At 46.8% G+C, this 25,289-nt stretch overlaps 1 protein-coding gene across 1 annotated transcript in view; it reads left to right on the top strand.

Annotated features, from left to right (window-relative positions):
* Positions 1 to 674: 674 nt before the first annotated feature.
* BCL2L12 (BCL2 like 12) overlaps positions 675 to 25,289 on the top strand; it is a 77,530-nt gene continuing 52,915 nt past the window's right edge. Inside the window, exon 1 of the mRNA XM_077457168.1 lies at positions 675 to 796. The gene's annotated coding sequence lies outside the window, so the exon portion shown is untranslated. The remainder of the gene's footprint in view (positions 797 to 25,289) is intronic.

The raw sequence follows: 25,289 nt of genomic DNA, 5'->3' as shown, positions 1-25,289 counted from the left end.
GGGGGGTCACCTTCTCTTAATGCAGAAGTTCAATTTTTTGGGTGGAATTCCACTTTAAGGGGTTTATTTGTGCTAAGAAGGGGAATTTGGAGAGGGGGAGGGAAAGAATGGAGGGGAAATTTGAGGAGTAGAGGATTTGTACTAGGAGGGGTGACTTTTTTGGGGGAAGGGCAATTTGGGGGAATTTATGGTTATGGGGTAAGCATGCAGATTAGTGCTCACTTTTTTTGGGGGGGGGGGGGGCAGGGGGCGGGTTGTTGGCTGTACATCATCTTGAATGGGGGTGATAGGTTCTAGGTGACCTTGTCCCAGCACTGATTGTCTGTGAAAAGCAATCTGAACACAGATCGCTTTTCAGATGAGTGGAGGTTTTAGATGCACGTCTAAACCTAGCCATAAGGTATTGAAAAGTCTGGCTTAGTATGACAGCCAGATATCTAGCATTTCCGAAACACAAGTTCAGCCACAGTAGCTCCTGGATTTTTCTCAGTAGAACCTTATTGACACAAAGCTCCTGGTGCTTGTGTAGTACATGATCCTAATCAGGGAAGCAGTCACTGACACAACTATTCTCTGTCACAGGAGAGACACTGGCAGGACTTGGTACAGAAAACTTTTCACCTCCCCGTGACGTCACCGGCCCTCCCTGTAACCTGACCGGGGCTGCCTCTCCCGGGACGGACTGCGCATGCGTACGGATGCTCAGCTTAGAGTCCTGGAGAAGTTTTCCTGGCACTTTGATGGTTTCGGTCCAGGAGTGCGGTGGAGGAGGCAGCCCAGGATCGGTGTGGAGGAGGTATGTACGGGACACGATCCCTCCGGTCTATGATTGGCCTGTCCGGTATACCGCAATCTAACACCTTGGATGACCCCTGACTTCATGTTATCAGTCGGTTTTGCTGTGATCGGTAGTTTATCTGGGCTCCTCATACACAGGCAAACCTGAGATCACTAGTGACTGAGCTTGGAGCTTCTGTGCATGGCAACCAATCAGCTTCCAGCTTTCATTTTAAAATGTAACCCAACCAATAGAAGCTGGAAGCTGATTGGTTGCCACAGACAGCCGCTCCGGACTGTCTGCTCCAGTTCTAGGGCTCATTCACACGTCAGTGTTCTGTGAACGTGCGTAAAAAGCGCAGAATTGTTTGCAAAACGCACAAAAACCACCTGTTGTGCTTCTGTCATGTCACATGTATAGCAGCCTGAAATCAATGGGCCACCCTGTGCGTGTGGCGTACAAACGCACTGCGTTCACTAAACGCCGAATGGGCGCTTGTGGCAGATCTTACCATCCCTCAAAAAGTGATCTGGGATGGATTGCTTTTCAGAGAGTGGTTGACAGGTGATATATCGCCTTCTCGCCGGCAGCGTTATCCTTGAAAAGGGCACACAACCACGCCACAATTTCCTGCATTGCATTCGTTTGAATGGGTTGTGTTTGGGAGTGGTGCTGCCCACTGAATGAGATGGGGTTTTGATTTTTTGCTTTGGTGTATGTATACCCTGAGCGGCTGCTTGTTGTGCTTTAGGGGGTGGTAAAATCCTGGCACATGGGACTGTCTAGAAGCAGTGTTTCCCCCCCCCCCCCACCCCCCGTTTTCACACTAGTGCAACTTGTCATGCGACTTTGGACATATCAAGTTGCTCCCCATTCTTTTCAATGGCACCCGTTCAGATTGGTGAGACTTAAAGTCCCAGCGATTTTGAAAAGTGGCCTTCACTACTTTGGTGCGACTTTTGACACGACTTTGGTTCGGAGATTGTAAAGTCAGATCAAAGTCGCACTGGAAACTGTGGGACTTTGGAGTCGGGCTAGTGTGACTGGAGCCTTCGGTCCTATTTAGACTTTCGGTTGGGGGGGTATCAAAAATGCTCGGTTGAGCTGCTAGTTGCGAACACGCCTGAGCTCGTCCTTAGTAGAGAAGCACTGCAAATGCCCCACAACCGCGTGCAAAGCACCCCACTGTGCCACATTTTTCAGCACAAATGTTGAAAAGCCCAGGTTCACATTGAGGGCAGGTTTGAAATTGCCAATTCAGTCCGACTTCAGGGGCGATTTGACAGATATCTGTGTAGGTTCATGCATGGCCCCCAAAGTCGCCAAATACAGGAAACTACTTTTGGGAATCGGTGTGGTGCCACAAAACCGGCATCGCACCGATTTCGGACATTGCCAGCAATAGCCGGCGATTTGACATGTCAAAACAGTCCGATGTGAACGTGGCTAAAACAGGCGGTAAGGAGGTGTCGCAACTCTTCCTCACCACCTAATGTGTAGCTTCTAGAGAGCAATCAGAACGCACATTAGGATTTGGAGGCAAGGGAGATTTAGATGCATGTCTAAATCTATCCTAACGGTTACATTTTAATTTTTTTATTTCTTACAAACTCCTTCAATATGTAGGTTTACATCTATGCGTTGCTGCAGGATACGTTCTACTCGGACATGGCAGCCTTTTCATCTGAATGGGCCTCTGTGCCTCCTGAAAACCCAGGGAAAGGGTCCCCGATCCTTCCTTTTTTTTTTTTTTTGGCACACGCAGAATCTGTGCGGTTCCCAGTGCAGGTGTGATTTCCAGTGTGTGGGGTGCCATTACGATTGATCCCAACCCCAGGCATCTCCTAAATTGCAGTGTCTTTTTCCATGCCGGTGCAGTCCAGCCGCAGCAGCCACCTGCACCTAAGTCTAGGTGCACATCTGCATTGCTGTGGGGCAAGTTTGCATTGGCACAGCAGCCCATTCATTTAAATTGGTTGCTATACCTACGAGGAGCAGGGTAAGAGGTTCCTGGCCCTTTTCTTAAACTGCAGATGCATAGAAGCCCCATGGTGCCAAAGGCACTATGCGTTTCTGCGCACAGGAAAACGCGCCATGTTTTCTAATCCGTGGGATTTAATTAAGAATTAATTGCACCGATGCATGTTTGCTAAACAGCATCAAATTCAGACTGCGAGTGCAGGAGCACGTATGGTTTGCCTGCATTCTGCAGTAGTGTGAACGCGGCCTTGGCTCGCATTCACACTAGTGTAGCAAGTAACCACGCAATTTGTGCCATTCGTTGTTGTTGCCCCCCCAAAAGTAGCAGACAAGAAGTGTAGTTTTGTGTGCACATGAGAACGCACAGAGCTTTGAAAGGAGCATGAGCTCGTATCTCTGTTTCCACCACATAACCTCATATTCCGATCAATTGAAATACAGTTGTTTCCACGAATAAAGCATCTCGGTGCTGCCGATAAACGCAAAACGATCAATAATTTTGCTCCCGTGCCGATAGACTGAGTGTGATCAAACCTCGTTGGAAATAAGTCTACAGTGATCAGAAGGGAAATTATTAGGGATGCGCCAATAGCGTTTTTTTAAGAAAAAGTATCAGTTCCCGTACTCCGTTATTAAAGAGGAACTGCAGTCTGCTCACATAATTTGTAATAAAAACATCTTTGCCATTCTGAAGCTTCCCTCCAACCACTTTGCATATTTTTATATATACGGTGATTCTGGACTTGCTAAATATGCTGCAGAAATCTCCCTCCACTGAGTCTGGCTGGAATCATTTTAACTGTGGGCCGCTGAAGCTGCTGCCTGTTCACTTCCTGGATTTACTCAGAGGCACACCTCCAGCTCTGCTTCTCTCATTGGCCCTCTTATAACTAATCCCCCCTCACCTTCTTTGCAAACTCCTCAGGAGAGTGAGAGAGAGAGCTGTGCATGAGGTCATAAGCCTAGGCTTTTTACTAGACAAGAAAACAGGAAGTGGGCTGTATAAGCTATTTACTGGCAGTAAAAAATGTTTTACTATTCAAAGTTAAAGAGGAAGTAAACCCTTCCAAACAACTTGGACCTATAGGTAAGCCTAGATTAAGGCTTACCTGTAGGTCCAAGCAATATCTCCTAAACCTATATGGTTTAGGAGATATTTGCCCGAAAATGGGCACCGCTGTCTACGGCGCATGCGCCGTAGACAGCGGCGAGCAGGCGCACTAAATGCGGCAAATCCAAGAATGGATTTGCCTAATTTGTCGACTCCCGTGCGCATGCGCGGGAGTGACGTCATCGCGGCTTCGCCGTATGGAGTGACGTCATCGCGGCTGCGCCGCTGTGATTCGTCGGAGCTGCGAGACGCCACCAGCAACATGGATGCGGCGGACTACAGGGGACAGCGGCGACTTCACTGGCTCCTGTGTCAGGTAAGTGACACATAATGAGCTACTATGCGATGCATTGTAGTCCATTATGCTTTACCTTTGCAGGGAAAAAAAGAGGAAGTAAACCCATCAGGGTTTACTTCCTCTTTAAAGCGGAGCTCCAACCTAAAGTGGAACTTCCGCTCATTGGAAACCTCCCCCCCTCCGGCGCCACAATTGGCACCTTTCAGGGGGGAGGGGGTGCAGATACCTTACAGTACAGGTATCTGCACCCACTTCCGGCATAGATATCTGCAGAATCTGCAGATATTCACGCCACTTCCTGCGGGTCCCCCGCTGTCTGCTGGGAAACACACGGATCCCAGAGACAGCGGGGACCATCCGTATTGCGCAGCGCGACTCGCGCAGTAGGGAACCGGGAAATTAAGCCGCAAGGCTCCACTTCCTGATTCCCATACCCAAGATGGCTGCGGCAGCACCCGAGAGACGATCGAGAGATCGGCTTTGGGTGCCGACATCGCGGGCGCGCTGGGCGGGTAAGTCTCCTTATTTTAAAAGTCAGCAGCTGCCGTATTTGTAGCTGCTGATTTAAAAAAAAAAAAAACGGCGGAACTTCCGCTTTAAAACAAGTGCAGAAGATTTAGTAGATGGAAAGCTGAAGGAATCACTGAAGGTCTGCTTTAAGTACTCGCTATTACCAATACCTATTTTCCCCTTGGATGCATTTATTTTTTACACACCAGTGCAGCTTCGAAATTGCGCTACTTCAGCACAATTTCAAAGCCACAGATTAGTGCGATTTGGACCTCCCATTTCACTGCAGCTTGAGACTAAATTGATCAGAAGTCGCAATGAAATCGCAAAAAAAGTAGTGCAGGAACCTTTTTCAAAGTTGCTGCGACTTGAGTCACAATGATTTAAACTGCTCCATTGCCTGACAATGGGGTGCGAATTGGGTACAAGTACTTGTGCAAATGCTTAGTATTGGTTTAACGCTAGAAATTATGGTATGCGTTTACAGATTAGATTGTTTTGATCAAATCGCACATTGATAAAAAAAATAAATCAAAAATCAAAGCGTGTATGACCATTTGTCATAGCAGGATCACAAACCGCACAACCACTGATGTGTCATCAGCCATGGGCTATTAGCACACCAGGTGTTTAGCCGATGTGCGTCCAATCCTGGTGGTTTAGTGTACCCAGACAACACTGACGGGTGCAGCATCTAGCTATGCAGCCTAAGTCTACGATAGGCTGAAATACGTGAAGGCTGTATATTTGAACTAGGGATGCATCGGTACCATTTAAAAAAAATATATATATATATTTTTTTTTTTTACAATGAGTACCGATTACTTTTTTTTTTTTTTTTTACTCGCTGATACCTACTGCAACTGTTTTTGTTTTAACCTCAGCAGCCAACAATGGCACAAAGCATTGAAAAGTTATTAACAAATGAAATAAATAGTTTTTTTTTTTTTAATTTAGCACTTTTTCAATGTGAAATGTATAAATATATGTGTGAAAAAAATGTACTAACGCAAACAAAAAAAAGTTTTAATTGTTTATAAAATAGACGCGAACAAAAGGGAAAAAAAGCAGGAAAATAATTAATTATTAAATGGAGGTGACTAGGGGGTAAATTAAGGGTTACTAAGGGGTTAAACAGAGGAACATTTGTTCATCCCTTTTGATCTGCAGATAAAGAAACAGAAATATACAAAAAGAAACAATGTTTCTTTTTATTTTAGTATTTCAGGGCTGAGCAGTGTTGTTAACATTACTGGCTGGTTTTTTTCTTTTTTTGACAGCTCCAATTACCGGACTTCTTTAACACTGGGGAGACCCACTAACAGCTCTAAGTATTGGTTTCTGGTATCGGTGCATTTGCACGAGTACCGATACTTGTGCAAATACTCAGTATCAGCACCGATACTGGTAGCGGCACAACCCTAATTTGAACGCTGTGGTACTTGCGTTTAGCATAAGGTGACCAGATTTTTTTTTTATTTGGGGAAATATTATTTATTTATTTTTTTTACTAGTAATGGTGGCAATCAGCAACTCTCTGCCCATTGCCGCTGCCCGCCTCACAGCCTGTCAAGTCTTACTCTCCGGGCCCCAGCTACTACTGGGTGGGGAGCAGAGGAAGATTACTCCGCCAGGGGAGGCCTAGAGATAGGCAGACGGCTGGCCGGGACTTGAACCAAGGCAAAAGAACATGCGAACGGGAGCGGAACGGGCATGCACCCAAAACTGAAGAAATATTCCCTCTGCTCCGACCAGCACATGATCATCAGAAAGGGGCGCAGCTAATGAAAAAAAATACACCCCCTAAGCTAGTAAGAGCGGCAGAGCGGGTGTGTAATTCAGATTTTTATTTTATTTTTTTATTCTGCACTGACCGTCTTTGAAATTGTCCCAGCCCCTGTTCAAATCCAATCCGGGGACAGACTTGGTCCGGGGCAGTGTCCTCAGTCTGGGGACTGTCCGTGGAAACCGGGGATGTCTGGTCACCCTAGTTTAGCACCATATGCGTTGGGGGGATGTATGTCTGGAAGGCAGGGCTAAGCACCTGGTCTGCAGGTAGCTTTCCATGACCAAGGATGGGATTGTTGTCGGTCTCTGTGTGGGATGGAATCAGTTTGTTTTCAGCAGACACTTATTATTACTGTTTGTCTGCTTAGCTGAGCTGCCATTAGACTTTGTATCATGTGGAATCCGGTTGGTCACATTCCTGTCATAGCTGGGGACCTAGTGATAGTAGAATGCTGGTTGCACAACAGCAAGAACTTGATTCAAACACATATTTCATTTTTAAGACGTTCGTTTGATTTTCAAATAGATAGCATCAAATACCAGTCGTTTTTGACCATATTGAGGCCTCATGCATACTAGGCTCCTCTGACAGGAGAAAAGCAGTGTTAAAAACATGCCTAAAGCTGTGTTTAGATGCATTCAGGTGCATCAAGCGTTTGGACATTCATTCACTTCATTGGCCAGAATTATAACCTATTCTAGCCATTCAAATGAATGAATGCTTAAACGCTAAACGCGCCCAGCATTTAGATGCGTTAAGATGCGTTGAGCGTTTTTTCTGCCCAAGAGCTCTTTTGAACGTGATTTTGCCCCTGCCATTAATTGCCTGTATACACCTATGTATCCATGAACACACAGGCTAACTTAGAGGGGCGTTTAAGGGCAGAAAAAAAAACATCATATGCCTGTAAAACGCAGTGTGCACAAGGCCTGAAAAGAGGATTTGAATAAAAAGGAGTTAGAGGTGCACAGAATGGAAATTTTAGTGTCGAAACCAAAAATGCAAGTTTTTTTTTTTTTAGAAAAAATTTATATTTTTATATATAATTGTATTAGACTTTTGAATTTATTGTCAGCCATTATAGGCACCTTTAGCCTAAGAATAGCTCGGGAAAAATGCATGCCTTTTAATTCTATGTATGTCTTCACACAGGTCTGTTGCTTCCATTGTGGTGTTAAAAATCTTGCTTGCTGCATTTTTGGTCAGTAAAAAAAAAAAAATACACCAAAAAAGCACCAGCTCCTTTTAAATGCATTGAAAGCATAGCAAGCACGCATCAATAACATACCTGTGTTATGTTTTTAATGTGATTTTTGAGCCACGTGACTTATGAAAAACACACCATAAGCACAGTAAAATTGCGTGCGTTTTGGGTGCCTTTATCTACACCTTTTTTTTTTCTTTATCGGCAAAATGTCACAAAACGCCATTTTCGTTGCTGAAATTTTAGTGCATCTGTAAAAAGGATCTGAACATTTTCTTGTTTGTTTTCTGCACAAATGAAATGCTAACCGTTAATCTGATTTCCGTTCAGGAAATATCGCACACACAAAGTGCATCCAGCAGTGATCACCGTAGGTAATTCCTGGCTGTGTGGACAGACACGGATAGCTGCCGGCAACCCGTTATTGAAGTGTACAAGGCTTGGCGACTGCAGCTAGACACTCACAGGTGGTGAAAAACAGCAGCCGGAATCAGCAGACTTTTGCCGCTGTTATTCGCACCTGGGACTAGTCACTTGTGTGATTGTAGCCTAATGCTCATGTTGTAGGCCAAAAACAAACTTGTGTAATAAAGCGGGAGTCCGCCGGGACTCCGCGTTTTTTTTTATTTATTTATTTATTTATTTTTTTAAAGCCAGCAGCTACAAATACTGCAGCTGCTGACTTTTAAAATAGTGACACTTACCTGTCCAGCGCGCCCGCGATGTCAGCACCCGAAGCCAATCTCTAGATCGTCTTGTCGGGTGCTGCCGCCGCCATCTTGGGTATGGGAATCAGGAAATGGAGCCTTTCGGCTTCATTTCCCGGTTCCCTACTGCGCATGCGCGAATCGCGCTGCGCAATAAGGATGGTCCCCGCTGCCTCTGGGATCTGTGTGTTTCCCAGCAGGCAGCGGGGCACTTGCGGAAAGGGGCGTAATCTACGCCCCTTTCCGCAGAGAGCTATCCCGGAAGTGGGTGCAGAATACCTGTACTGTACAGGTATCTGCACCCCCCTGAAAGGTGCCAATTGTGGCGCCGGAGGGGGGGAGGGTTCCGATGAGCGGAGGTCCACTTTAGGGTGGACCTCCGCTATAAGTCTGGGATTGCATTCATATAGCAGGTTCTTCTCCCTAGTAACAAATAATTTAAAAGTCAGTGGATACAAATACTGCAGCTGCTGACTTTTAATAAAAGAACACTTGCCTGTCCAAAGATCCAGCGATTGTCCTCACCTGGGCCGGTTCTTCACGAAGCCACCTGTGACTCCTTTTGGCTTCTCACTGTGCATGCGCTAGCAGCGCTGCGATTTGTGAATAGTTGCTGCCGGCAGCGCCAGTATTCTGACAAAAAGTTCCGCCCGTACTGGGCAAGCGCTGCGCAGGAGACTCCGAAAAGTCTCGGAAGATGAACGGCGCCTGCGCACTGAGTCCAGGTTAAAGCTCCACCATCCAAGTGGACATACAGTAGCACTTAGTACCAGGGCCCCTCGCGGGCTCGCTTCACTCGCCACGCATCGGGCACGGCCTCGCTTCGCCCGGCAATTTTTTATTCTAACTCTATGTCCACTTGGATGGTGGGGCTTGAACCTGGACTCAGTGCGCAGGTACGGTTCAAATTCAGAGAATTTCGGCACCTCCTTTTCTTCTGTACTGCGCAAGCGCAGTATAGGGTGGACACTATCGGACGGGGGGACATTATTCGACACAAAACTGGCGGGGGGGGTAGTAATGTGGAACTTCCCCTTTTGGGTGAAGTTCTGCTTTAAGGGCTTTTGACCAAAATGAGTTGACTCGATGGCAAGGTGGAATACTCCTGATGATTGTTTCCTTTAGCATTTTCTTATGAACGTTCAAACAAAATTTCCTGGTGTATGTCCAACTTTACAGATCTGAGATGGATCTGTGCTTTGTGCCAGATAAAATTCTCCTTTTATTCATGTGACCTGATTTACTAAACCATGTACGCCATCACACCCATTGTTTCTATGCAACAGGCCAAACAACCTGATTGTATTTGCTGCACACCCCAGATGTTCATAGACCTATGTACGTTATGGGGTACATACAGCAAGTTTACTAATATGGTGTACTAGCTTATGCCCCAGAGGCTTGCTTTAAATGCGTTGCCTTTTAGGGTGTGTTTTACATGAAATACCATAGAACACTACCATTGGTGAAAGTGCCTCCAACATGCAGCAAGCAGTATCTGCCCCTTAGGCCCCTTTCAGGCACTGGTGCAATGTGAGAACCCTGTGAATCCAGTGCGGGTTCCCGCATCGCACCTGAATCGCACATTGGTTCACACTGAGATCTGCGAATCGCTGAGGGTGTCAATGTAAAGTTAACGACACCCCCAGATAGGTTCGCAGACTGCAGTGCGAACCGTGAAATGGTGCAGGAATCTGATCCCATAGTTGTGAACACCCATGCAATCCGATTCCAGTGTGGACCAAAAAAAGGGTCCTGCACCATTTTGGAGCACATGCGATGCGTTTTCAGCCATACAGTTTGTGATGCGATCTGCACAGCAATATGGTGCAAATCCCATGGGATGTCTGGCATTGCACTAGTGTGAAGCGGGCCTTACACAGGGCAGACTGTGGCTGAGAAGAGCGGGTGGATGACAGGTCTGTGTCTAAGTTTAAGCCCACTCTGCCCTATGAGCAGCTAGGAGCAAACAGTTCCGCTGTCCGTTTACATCTGACTGCCCTCCGATCCGATCTGCCTGGATCGAAGAGAACGACAGATGCCTTTCATATTTCTAGCAGATCGGATGGATACAAGTTCATTTATACCTGCTGGTCCTTAGAGGTGAATGAACCGCTCGATCAGGTCCACCTGAAAAACTGACAGGCCTACCTGATTGGACCCTTCGTGTGAAAGGGGCCTAAAGCACATGTAAGGCCCTTTTCAGATAGACGTTCTGATCAGGTCAGCCTGTCAGTTTTTCAGACAGACCTAATCGGAAGGTCCATGCATTCCTATGGACAGGCTGTGCAAACGGACTTGTGTTCCCATTTACACCTGCCTACCTCTGGGTCCAATTAGGTCCTCTAAAAAAAAAACATAAGAGGGCGGAGCAGATCGGAGGTAGTGGGGTGTGAATGGAAAGCAAAGTCCAGTTACTCCCAGCCACCAATAGAGCAGAGCGGGCTCTGTCCATATCCTATGTGTCATCTGCCTGCTTGCTCTGATCAGCAAGAAATCAGCTCACTGATCCCCTGCTGTTTGAAACAGAGTGCCCCTTGTTTTTGTTTTTTTTCTTTTTATAATCTTAATCTAAAGACAGTTGTATTGTTCTCAGTGGGTCCTGGTCCATAGATGTGTAAAGATCAATAAACTTGTGCTGCATTCAGGAAAAAAAGATAAAATCCCTCCTTCTGTGGTCCAGCGGTTGGTATATATTTTACACATGTACGCATATCAATGTTTGATAACTTTTTTTTTAAATCAACCAGGTTTATTTCGATTCACAGTGCATACATGTTACAGATTACAGTTACTAAAATGCCACAGATCGTACAGCTCCTCAGATAACAATTGTATAACCATCTCAAATCGTCAATGTCACATCACGTTTTATGCATAAAATAACTAAAGCCAAAAGGTACCTTGTGTCAGTGGTTTGGGCTACTTCACTACCCAGAGGCCGGAGGATCTACTTGTCATTTACATTACTATATATTGTGCATAGACCGGCTATGAACAAGTGCTAGACTCCTGCAGCCACCTGTCCCAAATTTTGTAGTATTTCTCAGGGCAACCCCTATTGGTGTATATAAATTTTTTGTAGGGGAGGGTGTTGTTTATTTCTGCTTTCCATTCTGCAATGCTCGGGGGACAAGTCCTCATCCATTTCCGAGCTATTGTCTTTCGTGCTGTGAATAACGTCTCGTGTAGAAATGTCTTCATGTACCTGTCGGTCGAGTCTGGCAAGAGTCCTAAAAGGCACATTTTTGGGTCCAGCGTGGCTGGAGAGCCCATTTCGTCATGGAGGAATCTTACAATCTGTGTCCATAGTCCCTGTACTTTGGGGCATGACCACAGTAAGTGAATGAATGTTCCTGTCTCCCTTCCGCACATTTGGCACAAGGAGGACTGGGAGCCTCTGTACCTGGCAACCCTGAGGGGGGTAAGGTACGCTTGATGGAGTATGTAAATTTGAGTCAGCCTGTCCGACAGTTTTGGGGAAACTGTCTTACAGAATTCCAGAGCTTCCTCCCATTCCCCGTCCTCGATAGGTCCCACCGCCCTTTCCCAGCGAGGTTTAAGTCCATAAGCTATTTTAGTTGCTACTGGGGTGGAAAGCAGATTGTAGAAGGCTGAAATTAGTTTTTGAGGATCAGTGTTTTTGATGATTGCCATAGCGACATTTGAAGTGGGCTTAGGGGGGGACAACGGGAATTGATTGCGGATTGCATGTTTGACTTGCAGATATCTAAAAAACATATGATTGGGAAGATTGTACTCCACTTGGAGTGTGTGGAAGGTTTTTAGAGTCCCATTGGTAAGTAAATGTTGGAGATAGAAGATTCCATAGGTGGACCAGCAATCTACATCAGGAATTTGCAAGAATTCAGGTAGGACCTTGTTGTGCCATAACGGGGTGAAGTCGTTCTATTGGGGAATCTCTAGTTTAGCGGAGGCAATGTCCCATATGCGTCTGTATTGACGCAGCAGGGCCAGTTCACCAGTCCTCAAATCAGTATTTCCGGTGTTTATTGTTATCGCATAAATAGGGTCTTTAGTGCATCTGGCCCACCTGGGGCACATCAGCTGGAGGAACCGCTCCCTGTCTGTCTTGTCAATGTGGTATAGTTGTGATAATTGGGACGAAATATAGTATAGGTTGAAATCTGGTAGTGCCATACCTCCCAGGATGTTTGATAACTTTTACATGTGTACACTGTAGAGAGCAAATGTACTTTATTGGAGTACAGCAAGCCCCTGCATCCTGGCAACGGCAATTTCCTTGAGAAACCACCTGTGTCCTGGCAACAACATTCTCTTTTTTTTTTTTTAAGTTTACTGCCCATTACACATCTGTGGGCATGAATGTGTATGTACATGTATAATAAATATATGTACATTTTATTTTTTACCCTGTTAGCACCTACCCAGCATCATAATATGGTTTTAGTAGCTAACCTTTTGTAGTGTTAGGTGTTGGCTGTGAAGTTGTCTCTACACCGGTGTAATATTTCTGTGTGGAAAGTTTGCTTTGCAACTTTTGTCTTTTTCTCAGAATTCAGTTCTAAGGCTAGTAGAAACAGGTTTACTGACATTCTTCTACGGTGCAAATGGGTGAAAAACAAATATTTTTGAGTAACCTGGCTCTACTTTTAGCAGAAGAAAAAAATTTATATTTTACAGGTTTTTTTTTTCATGTTTACATAAAAAGATGACATATGCATTAGAGCTGCACGATTCTGGCCAAAATGAGAATCGGAATTTTTTTGCTTAGAATAAAAAGATCACGATTCTTGTGACATAAAATCTTTCACATTATACAAAAAAAAAAAATGGGCTAACTTTACTGTTTTTTTTTTTTTTTTTTTTTATTCATTAACCACTTTCAGACCGGACCATTTTGCTGGTAAATGACCAGAGGTCTTTTTACACTTTGGCACTGCGCTGCTTTAACTGGTAATTGCGCGGTCATGCAATGTTGTACCCAAACAAAATTTGCGTCCTTTTCTTCCCACAAATAGAGCTTTCTTTTGATGGTATTTGATTGCCTCTGCGATTTTTATTTTTTGCGATATAAACGTAAAAAGACCGCAAATTTTGAAAAAAAATGATATTTTCTACTTTTTGTTATTAGAAAAATCCAATAAACTCAATTTTAGTCATACATTTAGGCCAAAATGTATTCAGCCACATGTCTTTGGTAAAAAAAAAGTCAATAATTGTATATTTATTGGTTTGCGCAAAAGTTGTCACATCTACAAACTAAGGTACGTTTTCTGGAATTTACGCAGCTTTTAGTTTACGACTGCCTATCTCATTTCTTGAGGTGCTAAAATGGCAGGGCAGTACAAAACCCCCCCAAATGACCCCATTTTGGAAAGTAGACCCCCTAAGGAAATTGATAAGAGGCATGTTGAGCCCATTGAATATTTTATTTTTTTGCCTCAAGCGATTGAATAATGACAAAAAAAAAAATTTTTTTTTTTTTTTACACAAAGTTGTCACTAAATGATATATTGCTCACACATGCTATGGGCGTATGTGAAATGACACCCCAAAATAAATTCTGCTGCTTCTCCTGAGTATGGGGATACCACATATGTGGGACTTTTTGGGAGCCTAGCCGCGTACGGGGCCCCGAAAACCAAGCACCGCCTTCAGGCTTTCTAAGGGCGTAAATTTTTGAGTTCACTTCTCACTACCTATTACAGTTTTGAAGGCCATAAAATGCCAAGATGGCACAAAACCCCCACAAATGACCCCATTTTAGAAAGTAGACACCCCAAGCTATTTGCTGAGAGGCATGTTGAGTTCATGGAATATTTTATATTTTGCCACAAGTTGCGGGAAAATTACAAACTTTTTTTTTTTTTTTTTTTTTTTAACAAAGTTGTCACTAAATGATATATTGCTCATGCATGCCATGGGCATATGTGAAATGACACCCCAAAATAAATTCTGCTGCTTCTCCTGAGTACGGGGATACCACATATGTGGGACTTTTTGGGAGCCTAGCCGCGTACGGGGCCCCGAAAACCAAGCACCGCCTTCAGGCTTTCTAAGGGCGTAATTTTTTGATTTCACTCCTCACTACCTATTACAGTTTTGAAGGCCATAAAATGCCAAGATGGCACAAAACCCCCACAAATGACCCCATTTTAGAAAGTAGACACCCCAAGCTATTTGCTGAGAGGCATGTTGAGTCCATGGAATATTTTATATTTTGCCACAAGTTGCGGGAAAATTACAAACTTTTTTTTTTTTTTTTTTTTTTTCACAAAGTTGTCACTAAATGATATATTGCTCACGCATGCCATGGGCATATGTGAAATGACACCCCAAAATAAATTCTGCTGCTTCTCCTGAGTATGGGGATACCACATATGTGGGACTTTTTGGGAGCCTAGCCGCGTACGGGGCCCCGAAAACCAAGCACCGCCTTCAGGCTTTCTAAGGGCGTTACAGTTTTGAAGGCCATAAAATGCCAAGATGGCACAAACCCCCCCCAAATGACCCCATTTTGGAAAGTAGACACCCCTAAATTTAGGGGTACACTAGTGAGACTAGGTAATAAATGGCGGGTGCCCTGAAACTATAAAAAAATAACTAACCAACCAGCGTCACCTGTAACAGTTATATGGTGATCACTGGTGAAAGGGTTAACTAGGGGGCAATCAGGGGGCTTTATGCGGTAGTATATGGGGGTCCCTGGCGCTATAAAAAGCTGCAGCGAACCTAAATACCTACCTGCCTAACTAGCGTCACCTGTGACACTAATACAGCGATCAGAAAAACGATCGCTTATTAGGCTGGGTTCACACTGGAGCGATGCGGGAACGCCACGAATGCGCGGCGGGTTCCCGCATCGCATGCCTCCCGGCGGCAGTTCACACTGCCCTATGCGAACTGCTGGGAGTGTCAGTGAAATGTTACTGACACCCCCAGATCAGTTCGCATATCGCAGTGCGATCTGCAAACTCGGATCGCATGGTGTGAACACCCATGCGATCCGATTCTGCTGCGGGCCAAAAAAAGGGTCCCGTGCGAATTTGCGGCGGGTGTGGCGGGTGCGGCGAATGGCTGAACTCGAATCGCACAGAGATCGGATGTGATTTGCACTGCAGTGCGGTGCGAATCACATCCGTTCTCATAAACCGCTGCAATGTGAACCCAGCCTTAGTGACACTGGCGACGGGGGGTGATCACGGGGTTAAACCTTTATTGGGGGGGTTAGGGGGGTACCTTATAACTAAAGGGGGCTAACCCTAACTGCCCTAACAGTTATTAGTCACAAATGACACCCGCCGGGTGATCAGGGGGTTAAACCTTTATTAGGTAATAAATGGCGGGTGCCCTGAAACTATAAAAAAATAACTAACCAACCAGCGTCACCTGTAACAGTTATATGGTGATCACTGGTGAAAGGGTTAACTAGGGGGCAATCAGGGGGCTTTATGCGGTAGTATATGGGGGTCCCTGGCGCTATAAAAAGCTGCGGCGAACCTAAATACCTACCTGCCTAACTAGCGTCACCTGTGACACTAATACGGCGATCAGAAAAATGATCGCTTATTAGGCTGGGTTCACACTGGAGCGATGCGGAAACGCCGCGAATCCGCGGCGGGTTCCCGCATCGCATGCCTCCCGGCGGCAGTTCACACTGCCCTATGCGAACTGCTGGGAGTGTCAGTGAAATGTTACTGACACCCCCAGATCAGTTCGCATATCGCAGTGCGATCTGCAAACTCGGATCGCATGGTGTGAACACCCATGCGATCCGATTCTGCTGCGGGCCAAAAAAAGGGTCCCGTGCGAATTTGCGGCGGGTGCGGCGGGTGTGGCGGGTGCGGCGGGTGCGGCGAATGGCTGAACTCGAATCGCACAGAGATCGGATGTGATTTGCACTGCAGTGCGGTGCGAATCACATTCGTTCTCATAAACCGCTGCAATGTGAACCCAGCCTTAGTGACACTGGCGACGGGGGGTGATCACGGGGTTAAACCTTTATTGGGGGGGTTAGGGGGGTACATTAGAACTAAAGGGGGCTAACTCTAACTGCCCTAACAGTTATTACAGTCACAAATGACACCAATGCAAAAAAAAAAAAAAAAAAAAAAAAAATGACATTGGTGTCACTGTGACTGGGGGGCAGGGGTAATTGGGGGGGTGATCGGGGGGTAAAGGGGGGGTGTGAGTGTGCCTGGCATGTTCTACTGTGTGTGTGAGTGTTGGTGCAACTTACTGATCCGTTCTCCTCCGTGTCGGAACGAAAAATACCGACACGGAGGAGAGAATACATCACTTCCTCTCCTGTGTTTACATTACAGGAGAGGAAGTGATGTCACCGGGGATTTCTATTCGTCGGGAGCGATCGCGAGGGGGTGGCCATGAATGAATGGCCGTCCCCTCGTCCGGGATCGCTCCCGTACGAATTCCGACCGCCGATCGGGCCCCCGACCCGCGGGAGGCAAGGGACGTACATGTATGTCCTTATGCCTGCCTGCCCGTGCCATTGTACCGACGTACATCGGCGTGCGGCGGTCGGCAACTGGTTAAAGTATTTTTTTTTCCCCAAAAAATTGCATTTAAAAGACCGCTGCACAAATACAGTGTGACATAACATATTGCAACAACCACCATTTTATTCTCTAGGGTCTCTACTAAAAAATGTATAATAGCCAGGTTCTAGCCTCTCCTGGGTGGAAGTCCTTACCAGTACAGCCTCTAAAGGAAGCTAAATGGAAGGAACCCCACTCTGGTGATCTCAGGGGTATCAATACCTTTTCTCTGCAACCTTACGTGCCTTAAACAGGCAGGAACATTGTTACTACAAGCCACTGGAAGTAAGCCTTAAATAGGCTGAAGGCATACAGTAACCTTAACCTATAAGCCTTAAATAGGCTTAGTACCTGCAGTGGTCTCTGCCTCTTGTCTCCCTCGGTGTCATCCTCCCTCCTTGGCTGCCTTAAAACTCCACTCTGTTTGTTTTATTCTTTTTTGCAGCTATTCCTGGGCTCTGTAGTCCCACAGCACCAGCACCGTCTCCCAGGTGTCCTGCCGCCGCACGGCGCTACTGCGCATGCACGAGCGGGATGTGACCCCCGACGCCAATTTTAAAAGAGAAAGAACACTTTTTTTCCTTGCTGTTGCTCTCCTGTGTTGGATTGGTGCTATTCTTCAGCTGCAACCCAGAGAGTGTCTGCCCCGGTGTTACCACCCTGCTTTTGGTAAGTTATCTCCTTTTTCTCCCTCTTTCTTTTTCTCTGTCTTTTTTTCCTCTGCCTATTTCTTTATCCCTCTTTCCCTTGTGTTACCCATCTCCCTTAGGCTTCCTCTATTCCCTATCTATGGAGACCACTGCCCCATCAGATCACCACCAGCCTAATAGGTAAGAGGGGAGGAGCTTGGTAAGTAGAGAAGATCGAAAAAGAGAGCAGGACATCACTAATGCTACCTAAATGGTTAGCCCCATTAGGTCCTCAAGATCTTCTGGATCGAGACGCAGAGAATCCTCCCATGGGAGAAGCCGCTCTTACCATAGGCGGAGCCACTCAGGCTGAAGGAGTCACTCAGGAAAGGCAGTCGCAGGAGAAGTTGCTCCAGGTCATGTTCAAGATGCAGCCACTCCCGCCGCAGAAGGTCCCCTGCTCATAGGCATCATTCGCCAGCACGCTACTCCCGTCCATCTGGAAATGCCTGCTGGATATGTGGGGCTATAGCTCTTCCGGACAGATTAGCCTGTCGCAGATGCTTCGATGAAGCCACCAGGGAGAAAGGGCAAGAACCCAGAGAACTCGCGGAGACCTCTGCCCCACGTATCGCTCCTGACACAGAATTGTCGCTACGAAGTGCTTCAACAGCCCCCCCAAGTACATCCAGAGAGCAAGAATCCCTGTCAGATGAGGAAAAACTGGAGGCATCAGCTGGCTTTGATTTCTCTTTAATAGAGCCCTTCGTTAAATCAGTGAAGGAGGCCATTAACTGGGAGGAACCCCAGGAGGCTCAACAAAAGCGGAGAATATTTCCCAAATCTTAAGAGGGAACCTGAAGCCTTCCCATTCATTGAAGAGCTGGAGGAACTGATCAAGGAGGAGTGGCAGAAACCCTAGAGGAAAACAAGTCTTAACAACCGGCTTGCCAAATTATACCCTCTTAAGGAGCCTAAAATTAAATCTCTGGTTTCTCTGCCGGTTGTGGATGCATCCCTCATGCGTCTAGCTAGGCACGTGATGCTCCCTATCAAGGACGCCATGACGTTCAAGGACATCCTAGATAGGAAGATCGATACAGATCTAAAGAGGGCTTACCTAGCAGCAGGAGGCGCGTGCAGGCCTGCCGTGGTGCTCGCAGCTGTAGGTAAGGATATTTCCAGCTGGTCGGTGAACATGGAAAAGCTTGTGTCCGAGGGCGCAGACCAAGACCAGATAGTTAGAGCCCTGCAGGAGCTAAGCCTTGCAGGGGATTTTGTGGCCGAGGATTCTGTAGATGCAATTAAGTCCGCATCCAGGGCCATGTTGTCTTCTGTGATGGCCAGGCGAGCCCTCTGGCTAAAACCCTGGGCAGCAGACCCTGCTTCCAAGTCCAATTGGTGCTGCATCCTGTATGTTGACGAGAACCTTTTTGGCGCCAAATTGGACTCTGCCATATCGAAGGTAACTGGCGGGAAATCGGGGCTTATTCTTTCGGATAGAAAGCCGAAGCTTCAGAGGCCTCCTCCCTTTAAACGTAACCTCCCAGATAGGTACAGGGAAGCTAAGTCCTACAGGCCTGGTAGGGAATACAGGAGGAATTGGAAGACCCCTCAAACATCTTCCCTGAAGTTCCAAAAGCCTAGGACCCTGGCATCCACTGACCAGAAGTCCTTTTGAAGGTGCGCCTGCCCAACCAGCAGTTGTGGGGGCCAGACTCTCAAAGTTCACGCTGGTCTGGGCGGAAATAAGAGACCCCTGGATGTTAGCCACCGTCCATGTCGGACACAGATGGTCATTCAGGGGACGCCCCCCGGGGGACCATTTTTGCCCAACAAACCTCCCGTCATCCCGGGAAAAAAGGTTAGCTCTAACCGAATATGTCCAGGATCTGCTCCAAAAGGAAGCAATTGTGGAAGTACCCCTATCTCAAAGAGGCTGGGGGTTCTATTCCCCTCTTTTCCTAGTCAAAAAGAAGTCAGGGGACTTGCGTCCGGTCCTGGATCTAAAGAACCTCAACCACTCTATCCGGGTAGAGGCATTCAAGATGGAAAGTCTCCAGTCTATCCTCCAGGCTATAAACCTGGGGGACTGGATGCTTTCCATAGACTTGCAGGACGCTTGCCTTCACATCCCTATCCATGCCGAATTCCAAAAATTCCTCCGAATCTCGGTAAATCAGGAGCACTTCCAATTCCGAAGCCTTCCGTTCGGAATCTCTACGGCTCTCAGGACATTTACAAAGGTCCTTCTTCCCGTCATCGCGTACCTGTGGGAGAGGGGACTGAGAGTCCACCACTATTTGGACGACATTCTCCTCCTCTCAGACAGCCGGGAGTCTCTGATACAACACCAAAAAAACCTAGTCTCCACTCTGCAGAGACTAGGGTGGCTAATAAACTGGGGGAAGAGCAATGCTCAGCCTACACAGAGAATGGTCTTCCTAGGAGCCGAATTAGATACCCGGACGAATACAATACAGCTGCCTCCAGAGAAGTCATCTCTATTGATCTGGAAAGTGAAGAGAGCCATTTTAGCAAAATCCCTACCAGCCAGGGTATGCCTCAGCCTTCTAGGCTCCCTGTCAGCGACCGTCCCAATGGTCCGATGGGCACAGTGGAACACCAACACCTCTACAGACCTCTTTCCTACGTCAGTGGTACGGATCGTCTATGACCCAAGCGATCCGGATCTCAGAGAGAGTCAAGCAGTCATTACATTGGTGGACTCGTCCCTGCAACTTGAACACCTGCAAATATATATAGTCACCCCTCCTCAGGAGATAGTAACCTCAGACGCCAGTCTAGAGGGATGGGGGCCACACTACCAGTCCCATGCGGCGCAGGGCCGTGGCCATTCAAAGTACGGGACTCTGTCTCAAATGTGCTAGAGATGAGGGCAGCCTTCCAAGCCCTTCTGGCCTTCAGCACCCACTAAAGGGGGAAGCAAGTTCTCTTTAAAATGGACAACAGGGTAGCTGTCGCCTACATAAACAGGCAAGGGGGGACCAGGAGCCCATCCATAATGCAAGAAGTTCTCCCTGTAATGGAATGGGCACAGTTGAACCTGTCAGACCTGAGGGCAGCTTACATGCCGGGTACCGACAACATCTTAGCCGACATGCTCAGCAGGAAGTTCGTCTTCAACAACGAGTGGTCCCTGAGCCCACAAGCCTTCACCCTCATCTCTCAGACCTGGGGCCATCCGGACATAGACCTTGCTGCGACACCAGCGTATTCGAAGTGCCAGAGATTCCTGTCGAGGATCCCCTTTCCTTCAGCAGAGGGGACAGATTGCCTCCAGCACCCCTGGAACTTCCATCTCCTGATATATCTTCCCTCCAACTCCCCTCATAGCAAGATTCCTCTTGAGGCTCAAGAGATCGACAGCATTGGTGGTAGCTGTGATTCCCTTCTGGCCCAGGAGGCCATGGTTCACCACCCTCCTACAGCTGAACACGGCAGACCCACTTCCTCTCCCACTGTCAGCCGACTTGCTCTCCCAGGGCCAGCTACTCCATCCAGATCCAGAGAAACTGCACTTGATGGCCTGGAGGCTGAGAGGGCTGGGTATCTAGGTCAAGGCTGCTCCCAGAAGGTAGTTGACACCCTGCTCCAAGCCAGAAAACCTACACCACCAACTGCACCTACCACAGGGTCTGGCAAAAGTTTGATGCCTTTGCCCAGGACCTAGGCTGGGATCTATCTTCCCTATCGGCATCACAAATCCTAGAGTTCTTGCAGTCAGGCTTGGACAAAGGTCTAAGTTCCAGTACTCCTGAAGGTACAGGTGTCAGCTCTATCTGCCCTGATGGGGGTTAAATGGGCTTATGACCCCCTTGTCGTCCAATTTCAGAGGGCCTGCCTTAAACTAAGACCTCCTAGGAAGCCTTCCTTTCCGACATGGGACCTATCGGTCGTCTTAGAGGCCCTATCTAAAGAGCCTTTCTTTCCGATGGAAAACATTTCCCTCTGGCACCTGACACTAAAAGTCACATTTCTGGTTGCAATAATGTCAGCGAAAAGAGTTTCAGAGATGCAAGCCTTACTGACTAAAGAGCCATACCTGGTCATCCATCCGGACAGGATAGTTCTAAGACCCTCGGATCGCTTTATCCCAAAGGTGGCGTCCTCATTTCACTTTAACCAGGAAATCAACCTGCCAGCTCTCATCACAGACCAGGGCGACCCTCACCCTCTGGATGTCAAGGGCAACATCCTAAAGTACCTTTCAGCATCCGAATATTTTAGAAAATCAGAGAACCTCTTCATCATTCCTTACGGCCTTAGGAGAGGTCAAGCAGTGTCAGCCCGAACCATTGTCTCATGGTTGGTGAAGACCATTAAAAAGGCCTACTTGTTGAGTGATCTTCAAATTCCTGAGGACTTGAGGGCACATTCCGCCAGGGCAGTGGCCACCTCCTGGGCAGCGTATTGTAGGGTCTCAGCGGAAACCATCTGCAGGGAGGCCACCTGGTCCTCCAGGAACACCTTTATATCTCACTACAAGGTGGACTCGGCTCGGCTATCAACTGTAGATTTTGGAAAGTCCATTATCCAAGCCAACTCTTCTATTGCTTGATAATAAACCTTTACCTTTGCATCTCCCACCCAGTCTGCGAGTTACTCCCCAGAGTGTATGCTGCCATGATGCGACAGGAAACCAGAAAATGATATACTTTTATATACATATTCCGTATTATATACCTTTCCGTAATTTTCCTTTCCTGTCGCATCTTCATGGCAGCATACAATGACCCACCCGCAAAAGGTGATTCATATATACAGAGAATACCGGGGCAGGGGGCCGTATCGTCATCTTATAGCTATGTGGTCCTATCAGGTTGTGGGGGCAGAGTCACAACCCAGAGTGTATGCTGCCATGAAGATGTGACAGGAAAGGAAAATTACGGTTTCATTTTCCGGTTTCTGGAAATGACTGATCTTTCTGTATAAAATGGTTTATGGGTTGTCCATAGACCTAATGGTCACACACGTGAGAGAATTAGAAGAAAATAAGACCTATGTAAGGTGACTCAAAGTCCTCATTCACATTGGAGCAATTTTCAAATCGCATAACAAGTCACAGCCTATTGCCAGCAATGGCATTGTTTCAATCGGTACAATGCTGACTTTGCTGTGGCGCACCGATTTGCAAAAGTAGTTCCTGCACTACTTTTGCATATTTCAGGTATGACTTCAATAGACATCTGTGCATGAATCTACGCTGACCTACCACTTTGAAATCATGCTACTTCAAGTGAAATAGCACACTTTCAACGTAACCTCAATGTAAACATGGACTGCCTGATCAAGTCCGCCTGTCAGTTTTTCAGATGGACCTGATTGGGCCCTGCAGTCTCTTCTATGGAGCGGCAGATGTCAGCGGACACATTTACACTGCCATCCGATCCTGCCTGCCAAAAACAGATGGATGGTGGTCCTATTTTCCATCCGTCTGGTGGATCAGATGGAGATGGACAGGTGGTCTGTTTCCATCCAATTGCCCCATAGAGGAGAGTGGGACTGTGCTTGTGTTCGCTCTGCACAGTGGACTGGACAGGACCTGTCAACCGCCTGCTCAGTGGGGATCAGTGGAGTGAAGGGGGGGTAGGGGTGTTCACTGTCAGTTTTTTCACCTTAATGCATAGGATGCATTAAGGTGAAAAAACACGAAGGTTTACAACCACTTTAAGCTTTAACAAAAAATCTGGAAGCTGATTGGCTACCATGCACAGCTGCACCCCATTTTTCCCTCTAGCTTCAGTAAACTTGTTTGTGTTTAGTCCCAGTGCATGAGGCCCCAGCGTTCAGGTGCTGGTGGAAGGCACAGGTGCACTGTCCAGGCCTGCTGCTGGCAGCCTATAAAACTCTATGGGAGTCTAAAAGCTGCTGTAGCCGGACGAGGCACCAAGCAATACTAAGCTTTAGGGCAATTTGCGCCCAGGAATGAATGCTGAAAAGGCAGACTGTGTTCCAGGCATTGGTCCATGGGCGCATGCTACCCTAAACTTTCGTACTACTCAATGCACCGTCCAGCTGCAGCAGCTCTCAGCCTCTCATAGAGTTTCACAGGTTGTCGGCAGTGGGGCTGGTTGTTGCTCCTCTGCTTTCTGCCCTCATCTAAATGCCGGAGCCCCATACATGGGAGTTTAATGCCCAGTGTGCATGAGGCATATATATATGTCAACTTTCTTACTGAGCTTTTTGTTGGTTATTATAATGCAATGGTACTGGTGGGCACAAATATAATATGGCACCTACTGATCTTGTGGCAATAAATACCTGCACGTGCATATATAATTGTTTTTTTTTCATTAATTAAAGCTTTTGTATTTTTACATTGGCCGTATTTTCTGCCTAAAGGCATCGATACACATGAGGCCTAAAGCTAGCCATGCATGACTCGTATTTCAGCATATACCTATAGGTCAGCCGAAATGTGAGGCATGGGTGGCTCTGCTGACATGTAAGGGCAGCCTAAAGCGATTTTTTAAAATCCTTTTTTTTATTTTTTTTTATTTTTTTTAAATGCTGGCAGCCAGGATTATTATAACAGAAGAGACCCTAGTGGCTCTGGACGCAAGGCATTTGCATATAATCGCTCCATGAATGATTACATGGGAACAGCCAGCATTAGCTGTGGGAGCCCCCCCCTCCCCCGTGTCTCCCACATGTAATCACTAATGGCCCCATTCACAGGTGTGAATAGTGTCTTAGCTGACTACACTATCTGACTATGCAGCTACAAACTGTGCTATGAGCAGCAGCTGCTCAATGGGGCAAGCTGGCGATTTTAGTGCCTAGCTTCACATGCTGCAGAGAATAGCTTGGTGAGGACTCATTCAAGCTTGTAGATGGAGGTGTTAAAAATAGGCAGTTGGAATCCATTATTAATATGTTCCTTTGGGGCCCCTCCCATCACAAATTTATCATGGTGAGCTCGGAAGTGTCCTGTCAGTCCGTGTGGCACTGCCCTACCTGACCTAGCCTTATACTACATTGCTTCTCAGCTTTCCCATTTTCTTTTTTTTTTTACTTTACCCAGGAGGACAGAAACAGGTACTTGTATGTTCTCCCACCACACGTCTGGTGGTGCACCCGTTTCAAATCTTGCCCATGGTACTCGCGTGTTGTCTCACGTGGGCAGTAGGAGTGGTATGCTACTCCATCACTGTAAAATTTGGCAGCTGGCTATGACCATCACTAAGGGTCCTATATTCCACTCCCATACACCCCTGTGGGACAACCCGCATCTGCCTGAGCTACTGACAGCTTTAGATCACGACATATGGATTGCTCTGGGGGTTATATTTCTCTTCCATGTCATAGCCAACAACTCCGTTAAAACATTCCAAGCATTGAAAGATAGTTGCGCTGTACCTAACCACATGTTCTTTCGTCATCTCCAACCCCGTCATGCTCTCTATTCCCAATTCCATGACTCCATCTCCAGCCTTGAATTGGTATATTTGGTGGCTGTGATCACAGGCGGTGATCCCAAGAAACGTACCTCCCTGTTTTACAACCACCTTTTACTACCTGCGGCCACTGAACAGGCTTATCAATTGAAGTCTTGTGGGAGTCCGATTTGGGTGATGTGACAGATCAGGACTGGGAGGAGGCATTGGTTTCTTGTAAATCAGTATCCCCTAAGTTATCTAATCACCTCACTCCCCTCTACATGGTTCACAGATCTTACCTAACACCGATCTGTCTTTTCAAATATAGGCCGGAGCACAG

Source organism: Lithobates pipiens, unplaced genomic scaffold, assembly GCF_037356315.1.
Source record: "Lithobates pipiens isolate NorthernLeopardFrog02 unplaced genomic scaffold, aLitPip1_a1.2 Scaffold_27, whole genome shotgun sequence".
Lineage (NCBI taxonomy): Eukaryota > Metazoa > Chordata > Amphibia > Anura > Ranidae > Lithobates > Lithobates pipiens.
The sequence above is the reverse complement of the archived record's forward strand: the minus strand, read 5'-3'. Positions and strand labels throughout refer to the sequence as shown.